This window comes from Poecilia formosa, unplaced genomic scaffold, assembly GCF_000485575.1.
Source record: "Poecilia formosa unplaced genomic scaffold, Poecilia_formosa-5.1.2 Scaffold147, whole genome shotgun sequence".
Classification (NCBI taxonomy): Eukaryota; Metazoa; Chordata; class Actinopteri; order Cyprinodontiformes; family Poeciliidae; genus Poecilia; species Poecilia formosa.
The window spans coordinates 1,248,935-1,257,463 of record NW_006800086.1 but is presented as its reverse complement, the minus strand read 5'-3'; the positions used below and the strand labels follow the sequence as shown (position 1 = coordinate 1,257,463).

The window sequence follows — 8,529 nt, the reverse complement described above, 5'->3', positions numbered from 1 at the left end:
TATATATATTTTTTTTTTTAAAAAATAATTTAGATTTACTTTGACATTTTCATAAACTATAGAAATCAGATGACTGGCTTGAGATGAGCTTGAGTCTACGTTTCCTGTTCTCCAACAGATCATTGGAAAGCAATCCAAGGCCGTTTGAGGCTCACCACCTCATATAGAGCTTATACAAAATTAAATGCAACTGCAGTCTGAAAACTGTGAACAAACCAACCACTGAGAAAAGCATTTTAATGTTGGCGAATGACAAATTACATCCATGTTGCTGTGAAAACCAGCATGTCTGCTCCCAGTTGTTTCTGTTTCTTTTTAATGAACTTACACACTTTATCAAATAAGAAACATTAAAAAACAAGACGAAGACAAAAAAAAAGCAGTTTTCAAATCATGATTTTATTTTTTAGGGGAGGGGAAGGGGACTGAAAGCTATGAGAAACAGCAGTCAATCCCCTGGTTAAATGATGAATTAAAAGTAATTACCCCAATTTTTGGAAAGTGAATTTAATTTTTCATTTGTGGAAAAAAAGAAAAGTTGTTCAAAGCAATGCAAATGACACAACCAGTTATGTTTCACTTCTTCATTTATAACCAGGTTGGTTTTGGTAATTTGCTTCCCTTAATGAATGAAACCAGTGTTTTAATACTGCATATCATTATTTATTACTTGGATTATTGTTGATAATATCGTAGAAAATTTGAAACGACAAAATCGGAAAGAACAGATGATATTCATTGATATGAATGTCAGGTCAATGAGATTCATTCTAATCCTCAAGTTAAATAAAACCTTCATGACAGACGTACACATAAAAAGTGCTGCATTAAATATGTATTTGAGGCATTTAGAGGCAGCTGAAAGCAAATTGGTGACTGCAAAAAAACAAATTGATGAATGAAATAATTCATCACCAGCAGGGGGTGCTGAAGCATCGCTTCATTTTCTTTCTGATTTGGATCGAAGGCTTTGGTTTTCGGATAGATTCAGGCGTGGCTTCAAATCTGAAAACCTGTGGATCCACTTAAACTGACCTCGACCTCCACTTCACCTCCAGTCTGAATGAATTGTAAAAAAGAAAAAAAAAATAGAGGGAGAGAGACCTGGATGCTGAACTCCAAAATAAACGCCAATCAAATGTTGCTTTAGGTTTGATTCCTGTGTGGCTCACTGCAGAAAATAAGAAGCAAACTAATTAGTGAGCACCATTAGTGTCTAAAAGCTTTGAGACATTGGTACTGATGTATAACATGCTCAAGTGAGATATTTCTTCTTTATAATTGGTAGGAGCCTGCCACCGTGTGTACTGCAGGTTTGGTGAGTTCACATAGTGGCAGATAACTGCTAATGAGCAAGAAAGCATGAAGCATTTAGAGTCAGAAGACAACAAAAAGTCTGATCTAAGTGAAATTAAAATGGCTCTGCATGAGATATATAAGTTACACAAATACAGAGCAACAAATAACGTTTAAGAAAAAGCAACTTTCTTATATGTGCAATATGCCTGAGCCACTTCATCTGGCTCCTCTGCAGATGAGCTTGAGTGTTGTCTCAACATGCTGCACAACAGAAGAGCTGTAAATTAAGAATTTCACGAAAAACGATCGATTTCAATAAATCAAAAACTGGCATTCATGCATTAAATAAATTCATTACACAGTTCCATATTTCAAAAGTTCATTTCAGCTCATTTGATTGCAATAATTCAAAATCAATATTCACTCATAAAAGTAGAATAGTACATGTCATTAAAAAAAGTATTTGCTGTCTCCATGTTGAGGGAAAAAAGTTGACTCGATAGTTGTCCAACAGTCACCAACAATGTCCACAACTGACATGTTAATAAAAAATTCAGTGGAAGGACAAAGTGTTGCAAAACAGTAACAAGGATCAATGGAAACTTGAGGGGATTGTGAAGAAATGTATGAGTTTGAGCATGGACTGCTTCAACAGCCACCACACACACATGCATCTGCAGGCGATGGGCTGCAGTTGTCGCATTAGGACTGAGGAGAAGATGGTGTATAGAAACACCTTAATTTTGAGGTTTTATTAAATATAGCAGAAAAAAAACTGGACAAACATGCCCATGCAGGATTCGAAATGAATGTAAGATTCACCAAGGAAGTTCTAGTGTCGAGTTTTGTACGGATAATGCATAATTACTTGCATCATTATTCCCCACCTATAGGACGAAATCTCCGCGGAGAAACCTTTTGTACTAACAAGACAGACGCACGGCTGCAGAGCGTCTGAAAGAGTTTCTAAAATAGCAGCGATACCGCGGTGCAGTTGTTTCCCCTGAATGCAGGGGGGGAAAGTGGAGGTACACTTGCTATCTCTCAGGCCCGGCGTACATAGCGTTGCCTTGTGAGTTCGGAGACAACAGTTCTTGTAACCCTATTGTGGCTGGCAAACACGGGGACATCGGTGTTACCCGCTGGCAGTGCTGCAGATGATGAATGATGCTGCGCTGAACTAGTTTAAGAGGAGCATCACACAATTGTTCATTTGAAAAGGCGCTGCTTCACACGGTGGCCTGGGGAACGGCATGGAAAGTAATATCCATCAACAGCCAGCCAAGCAGTAGCGCCATCAGCAAACACAATTTAGAGCTCAGAAACATTATTGTTTTTCCCTCCGTCCTCAGTTCGTCTCACTTCTGCGACGAACTGCCTGAGTGATGCTCGCTTGATGAATATGATGTTCCGGTCGCGATAATGGGAACCTGGTCGTTATTGGGAGGAATCGAGTTTGGACAATGAGATGCTTCGTGAAAACAGACAAGTTCTTCCTTCGACAAGCGTCACGTCGGCACAAACCATAAAGATTATTCTGCTTTGTTATCCTAATGACAGTTGTCAAACTTTTATGCCCTTGAACACACGTGCTACATAAAAATGAGATACTGAAAGCGAGATACGACTGCAGATTACAATAAAAGCAAACAAAAACGTAATATATTATGATTGGCGTATAATGAGGCACGAAATCAGAAAATTACTTTTGGATTGTGCTTCCCTGATGCAAGAGCTTTTAAGGCAATTTTGACCTGACACCTCAAATATATACTTTTAATATTTATTGAAGAATATCCATTACTGATTCTGATACAGTCTGTGGCTCTTGGGCATTTTCTTATGTCAAAGTTGGGAGTTTATCTGACAAACCAACAAAAAAATGGGGCATAATTATGAAGTACAAAGTGAACAAAATAAGATTTTCAGTATCTAATGAGTAAAGAGGCCAGCTGTGGGAACAATGAACACAGCAGAGTAGTCAGAGATCAAGTTGTGGAGATGTTTAAAGCAGCATTAGGTTATAGGGTTTGAAAATCTCAAACATGTCAAATGGAAAAACCTACCAAAGGAAAGGTCGTCTCCTAAATCTAACAGGCTGGGCAAGGACACATTTCAGATTACAATTTTTGAAGAGACAGCTATGAGCCAATTAGCATCGGTGACACAGTGAACCCTGTTAAAATTTCTTGAAGAGTGATACGGTAGTGTCACAAAAAGTGAAATATGCAAACAACATGATCTGATAATGTTGCACAATGTTTTTCAGCAGGTAATTAAAAGCAATTTGGATGGTGTCATTCAATGGACCCCTTACATTGACCAAAAACAGAATCTCAAAATGCAAAAAATACTCAATATCATCAGTATACAGGCGATTATCTAAATTATTTAGCATACCTTAGCTAAATGAAAGCGTTCTCTCTGCTTCAGAGGTGGTTTTTTTGTTCTCTTGGCCAGCCCCTCCTTCTGCTACAATAAATTAAATTGCAGGAAATTTAATTGATTAGACCTAGGTGTAATCCTTTTTCAAAACTGAACTGATTATCTTCTAGTTGTTGAAAACATTCAGTTTTTTATTACATAAATTGTATATTAAACCATTTCACTGCATTTAGGAAGAACACATGTATCTATAGCCACGTTAGCTAGCAAGTTCCTGACCCTGTTGTCATGTTTGCCATACGTACAATATGTGAACAGGATTAATATTCGTGTTTAATGTTGACATAAGTGCAAGTGTATTTGCGAGGTTTTTTTAAAATAACTTATTTCTGGAGTTAGATGTGACAGCTGTGATAACTTAAAAGAAAGGTGACATTAATGATGGTTCTCAGTCTGAGTGGATGTTTTTGTTTAAGAACTGATAAAGATGTTGAATACTTCATAAATATATAGGGTTAATAAGACTTCTCTGTCCTATTTTACACATAGATCCTCATCTAATGGGCTCTTCAGATGACGCTTATCTCCATATCTTCAATGAAAATTTGCATCTACATGCTCAGCTTAATGACGGTGAGCCCACGGTGGGTTATCTCCGTGTCTCATCCACTTCACCAGGAATTGTGACGTGACGCACTTTCAGCGGATGTTTTCTGCTCTGAAAAGACTGAAACAGGATTTTCCCCCTCCGAAGGTGATCTCACACTTATGAATCAAAGGATTGTTTGTGTCGACTGCAAAACCTTGTAAAAAAAAAAAAAAAAAGAAAGAAAAGGAGAAAACTGCTCCAAAGAGCGATGAGAGCAATAAATTCCAGCCTGAGGCTTATTGTATAGAAACAACACGATGAATGCTGTCACAACTTTAACTAGGGAATATGTGATTGGTGTATGAACTACGTAGGCCATATTGCAAAAAGTCTTAATATATCCGTAAAATTTAATGACATCCCAATGACATTGGGTTTAATATAGAGTTGCCCCCACCCCCCGGGTTTGAAGCCATAGTAGCTTCAACTCCTCTGTCATGGCAATCTGTGGCGGATTTTTGAGTACTATTTCAGGAGAGCATTCATGAGGTCAGGCACTGATGTTGGACAAGAATGTGAGCATGATGGTTTCATTCCAAAGCTATCCTGTGAAGCTAAGCTCAGGACTTGTGTTGTGCTCATTTTCTCCTTCTACTCCACACTATTTTGTTTATTTATTTTTTTTAAGCAATTATGAGGCGTGGTCACAAAACCTGTAACTGCTGCTGCGAAAGTCACTCAACTGGTTGTTGCTAGGGTAACCAAAGAGCGAGTGAGTTAGTTGATGCCACCAACCTAGCTTAGCTGGCTGTGAGAGGTTGAGAAGCTGAAGCATTTCCTCTGCCTACGTCTCCCAGAATGCCGTGCGATTCTGGATGGTAGTTCAGTGGAATTTCATTCTATCTGCCATATTTTCTATTGATATTGATCATGTGTCTGTAGCGATACATATTGCTATTGATTTAGCAAAATGGCACCATGCCGTTCCTCCCTCCTGCAAGGGACATAAAGCCATCTACAGTTTAGGTGAATTGTGAAATTAAGATCCAATTTCTATTTTTAGGTTTTATAACTTGAACTTGCAAAGAGAGAGACTATTTTCTAGAATGGTTAAGTTAAGTATTTCCATGTTTATGGGAAATAAAAGGTACTAGATCACCCTTTTCAAATAAAAAAAAGCACATACTTTGCAGCTCAGCCACATTCCATTGCAAAAAAAATTGGTTAAAAACAAACTTCTGCCAGCCTATTTCCCTACACATTCATCATTTAAAAAGTTTTAACATTTAATTTTGAAGCGAATGGGCCACATGTTGCTCCAGGAAGTGAACTTAATCATTTAGACAGGTGCCACAACACCTTTCATAACACAGAGCCCTGAAAGCTGAAACTAATTTTGATACCATTAGAGTCGTCTTCCTTTTTAGGCTAATCCCCGAACCTTTTTATTGGGACTCCACGTCCCAAATGCCGATTTTGCACGGCTTCAGATCTTCCATTCGTGCCTTAAGCGAAACAAGTCTGTTCGGCAGCTTTAAGAGGATAACATCAACAGGTCTCTGCACGCAGATGAGGGGCCTCATACTCTGATAACTGGCGCTCAGAGAGGCAAAGTGCTTTCTGGGGTTTGTTCATTATCTGTCTACATTACTCATAGCAGCAGTTAAAGTGAGGCTACATGCAAACATAATTAAGTGGATCTTAATTAATGCTTCCCTTCTCTTTCTGCCTCTCTCTCCCTCTCTGTCTGAAACACACTGAAATGTTTCCTCCACTTGTTTTTATGAACAACTGATTTGTCTAATGACATTGCGATCATGTAAATACTCCGTCCTGTAAAACGAAGCGAATCAGATTAAAGTACAGTTGCTGCGCTCGGAGTCGAAAGCCTGCACCAGCCAACCCTCTAATGAACATTTGTGTCTATTAATGGATTTTCTCTTAATAACTTATTTGCCCTGAAGGAAAAAAATATAATAACCTAAAACGTAGGTGTCTGACGATTCTTACCATTAGCTTGCAATGATTAGGTTTCAGAGCTCAACGGAAATAATCATTTTAACTGTACATTAATCAGATAAAGACGAACAGGTTGAGGGGGAGAAAGAAAAGACAAAGGAATCTGCTAGTAGAAAAATGCACACCTATTTTTTTTGTTTTTGTTCAATTGTTGCTGGCTTTTTCTTTTTTTTCTTGTCCTCTGCTTTGAACAGCGTCAAAGCACAAAATCCGCCCACTCCCATCAGCCCCTTGCCCTAAAGTGGAGTTTTAAATGTTATTCTGTTTCAGTATTTATCCTGAGCAGAGATCATCCCACACGGAAGAAGTGAGCGTCCGTTCCACCGTGTTTTCTTTTGGGTCTAATCGAGCAGCTTAAACTGCTAATGTCTTACTTTGGACTTAAAACAAAAGAAGTAAACACCCGACAAAGTTCATGTTTTTCACATGTGGTAAGGATCTCCTCTGTTTTTCACATGTAGCGAATTGTGCTCTGAGTGTTCTTTAGCTGTGCTTTCTGTAGTCACATGTGCAGCATGTTTCACATGTAACCCCACAACACGCTTTCCGCACGTGGAACGCGATTTTCACGTTAAACATTTCGCAAAAAATTCTTTTCCACCGAGTTTTTTGTTGTCACGTGTGAAACATTTCACATTGTACAGTATAATCTCCACAGGAAAGCCACGTTTTCACACAGCTGCGACTTTTGCTGCGGTTATCTGCACTTGTAGTCATACATGTTTCCCATGTTGATGTGCAGCGTAGTTTTCACGTGAAACACATTTTGCAAATTACATACTTTGCCTAGATTTTTTTTTGTTTTTTTTTTTGTCATGTGAAATTATTTCCCAAATGTTACTAAGCTAAATAATTTCCAAGTGGAATATTTTTCATATTTTACCATATGACATGATTTCCACATGTGAAACACGTTGAAACTTTTGGTGCTTTTTATTTACACGTCTTGCCTGTTCACATGTTAACACATGAAATCTTATCCACGTGTAACACATTGTTCACATTTCAAACCTTTTCTGAAATTGCTTTGAACCGGGTCATTTTTATTTCCCAGCTAATGCATAATACACTCACTTTTATTACACAAATCCAACACATTTCCTGTGAATTTTATGGCTGAAGTGGTTCTAAAAAGGTACAAAAACTATTGGTTCAACCTTATGCAGTCTAGTTTTGATTAATTTCCCACAGACAAATTAAATGGCAGCAGACAGAAAAACAAAACAGTCGCACAAAACACTGGCAGTTCTTCCCTTAGTACGACACAATTACAAATTTCAGGAGAGATAATCAATCATAAGCACACGCTGCTATTCTCAGATGCTGTTGATGCATAAGCTGGAATTATTGCATATTGTGCATTATTGCTTCAAGGATAACGGGAACATCAAGTGTGATTCAGTTCAAAAACCTGAGAGATGGTTCAGTCTGCATAGTGCTGTCCAGGTAATTTAAGCTTGTTAGCAATGGCAGCAGGAATAAAAGGAATCCTCAGTACAATTGTTAGACATCCTACAATAGAGGGAAATCAAACGCACCATCAATTGGGTGTTCAGGATAGCTGAGGATAAATTTAGCCTTAGTTTTTACTTGTTTAGAGTATTTAATCTAGTCCTAGGCTTTGCTGCATTAACGAAAGCCTGTTTTTGCTAGACACAGTGAAAAAGCCCAAAGCAATCTACACAACAGTAACGGAGACCAGACTCAATAAAGCAATGATTAAATGGGGCCATTAATAAAGTACAAACTTTAAAGGAACTCTGTTTTCGTTAAAAGAAGAGGAGCTGCTGGACCTTTGAGCACACTGCATTCAGCGTTTGATTCAAAGTTCAGCTCGGTATCCATAACCCTTTATACAGTTTTTTTTACTTCTGTAAAAAAAAAAGTGCTGATAGAATGAGATTTTCGAAAGTCAAAAGGGATGTCTTTCGCTTTTTTGATCAAATTAATTGTCAGGAAAATGTCCTTGCACCCAGCTATGAAGTCGTCCCCTACAGCACCGAGCTCAGTTTCACTGTCGTTTATTATCACAATGGCAAACTTCAAAATGTCCCTGTTCTTCTTGAGTGTCGCTGCAAAAGTCTGTATGAAGAACGAGCAGCAGTGAAGAAAAGGACGCAGCCCCTGAGGGGACCCTGTGGACGAAGCTCCAAGCTCCGGCCTCACACTCGGCTCCTTCAGATTAGCCAGCAGCAATTAGCAAACACCTGGTGGAGCTGCTGAGCTCATTTTACGAG

At 38.5% G+C, this 8,529-nt stretch overlaps 1 long non-coding RNA gene across 1 annotated transcript in view; it reads left to right on the top strand.

The window, feature by feature from the left end:
* The window catches only part of LOC103145807 (uncharacterized), a 10,424-nt gene extending 5,992 nt beyond the window's left edge, over positions 1 to 4,432 (top strand). Inside the window, exon 3 of the long non-coding RNA XR_477064.1 lies at positions 4,234 to 4,432. This is a non-coding gene — a long non-coding RNA (uncharacterized LOC103145807). The remainder of the gene's footprint in view (positions 1 to 4,233) is intronic.
* Positions 4,433 to 8,529: the final 4,097 nt, after the last annotated feature.